A 2,620-nucleotide genomic window follows, 5' to 3' on the forward strand; every position below is an offset into this window, starting at 1 on the left:
CTTGTAATAACCAGCCAAACCGATAAAACCTATGATTTCAGTAACAAACTTCAGAATCTCCCACTGCATGAACCTTTGACAGATCAACTGTGATACCAACACTAGAAATCACATTACCAAGGAAACTAACCTCTTTCAACCATAACTCACACCTGGATAGATTAGCATACAACTTATTATCTTTCAACATCTGCAAGATAACCCTCAGATGTTCAGCATGATCCTCATCTGACTTAGAATATATCAGAATGCCATCTATAAACATAATAATGAACTGGTCTAAGTATGGAGGAATATTTTATTCATGTACTTCATGAACACTCCAGAAGCATTAGACACACCAAACGACATCACTGAATATTTGTAATAACCATATTGGGTCCTGAATGCAGTCTTCGGAATATCTTCTGACTTTACTTGAATATGATGATAACCCGATCACAAATCAATCTTACTGAATATGTAAGAACCAACCAATTGATCCATCAAATCGTCAATTCTCGGAAGAGGATACTTGTTTTTTATATTCACTTTATTTAGCTGTCGATAATCAACACACAATCTCATGCTACCATCCTTCTTTTTGACTAACAACACAGGCGTTCCCCATGGAAAAACACTTGGCCAAACAAACTTCTTCTTAAGCAGATCCTCTAACTGTTTCTTCAAATCACTCAGTTCTGAAGTAGACATCATGTAAGGAGCCATCAACACAGGACTAACACCAGGTACTGATTCTATGGAAAACTCAACTTTATGCTCCAACGGTAAATCATTAATGTCATATGGGAACACTTCAAGAAACTCACGCACAATAGGTAGATCAACAATCATTCTTTCGCGTCCCCTTCTCAAGAACGTGAATACCGTGAACACTTGAGCACCCTATTTTAAGGACATCCCTACCTGTCTCGGGGTCATGAAACTCGACTTCGTACTCTTCTCAGATTCAAGAAACTTCACTGATTTATCAAAGAAATTGATATGCACATGGTTGAACTCCAACCAATTCATTCCCAAAATAACATCGAGTTAAGTTAGAGGCAAATAGACTAAGTCAATCCCAAAATATACATTGAAATTGTCAAAGGATAATTCACATACACCAACAAAGTAGTCACTGAACCATTAGCCGATGTATCAATGAACATGATACCATTCATATAAGACACTTCTAGTTCAATCTTTTAACACACTCAGCAGATATGAACTTCAAATCTTCATCTTCAACAAAACTCAGAAAACAACATTGAATAAACCAACAACCTGCACTCTTTCACTCAATGGCACACTGAACCAATCAACAATACCTGAAACCTCTAAGATAAGAATAAGCTTCCCCCCACTTGTTTCAATCCCGCTCCTGCTGGCAAGTGGTTAAAAAAACAAACGTGTATCAATAGTGTTTCACACACAAGTCACATACCAGAGGAACAAACAAAATTTCAATAACTTGGTCGGATGGACCTAGTTGCTCTGATACCACTATGTAACACCCTAAACCTCTAAATTTATATAAAAATAATTACTCAATAATTTAAGGTGTCACTTTGATAAACCAACCAACAAAGCTTTCAAAACATTTAATAACATGCAACGAAAATTAACATAAAAATAACTTTACATTGAACTTCTCAAATAAAGTATTAAACTTTAACATCACAATTCGACAACAACTCAAAACATAACAAAACGTCTCGTTACAAGATCAACATTAAACCACTAAAATATAATAAAATGATAAATATGAAGCTAAGCTCTAAGAAGTTATCTTCCACTCACAACAACAAAACTCTACTTCTGGTTATCTGTAGCATGTCCATGGTGTACAACATAAAGCAAAAAGGGTGAGAATAAACTTAAACATGTTAGCGGTGTAAAAGATCAGGAAGGGCAGCATAAACAATAGCAACAACAATCACCAATAGGTAATGTATTCACACGGAAATCATCAATTCACAAATGCAAACTTGTATGCAATGTAACAACACCTCGACTCTATATGCATGTGGTACCAACTCAACAAAGGTTCTTCATACGAACCGAGTCCCAACATCTGAACCTCAAGCCCCCTCATATAAGTTCCAGACGAGTCACCTGTTCCCTCATCTGAACTTGTGAGTCACATGTTTCACAATAATGATAACATATGATATATGACATACGATAATGTAACGACAACAACACAAAAATGATTACAACCCCACACCTAACTATAAACAATCATGCATTTAAACGCATCAATGGTAGTTCTCACTTTAAACTACACATCTCAATAATAATCAGAAAGTATTTACAACACTTCATAACATATATTCACACATCGAATAAACATCCATATATCACTCAATCATATCAATTCATCTTATCATCACTTCATCATTAATTCATTCATTTACAATGATTAACCGTTCATTCTTTACCGTCAATCATCAAGTAATAAGTAAAACAATTAGATTTCATATATTACAGTACCCGTCTAGCCTCTTAATACATAACTATAGGGTAGTAATACACGTCATCTTTCCAACGCTTCAAACTGCACCTATTTACCTTGAAAATTGGTAAACAACCGCTGATCTTCCAAATTTCTAAATTTGGTTACTTGCAGGATCGATCA

This window comes from Lathyrus oleraceus, chromosome 6, assembly GCF_024323335.1.
Source record: "Lathyrus oleraceus cultivar Zhongwan6 chromosome 6, CAAS_Psat_ZW6_1.0, whole genome shotgun sequence".
NCBI classification, from domain to species: domain Eukaryota; kingdom Viridiplantae; phylum Streptophyta; class Magnoliopsida; order Fabales; family Fabaceae; genus Lathyrus; species Lathyrus oleraceus.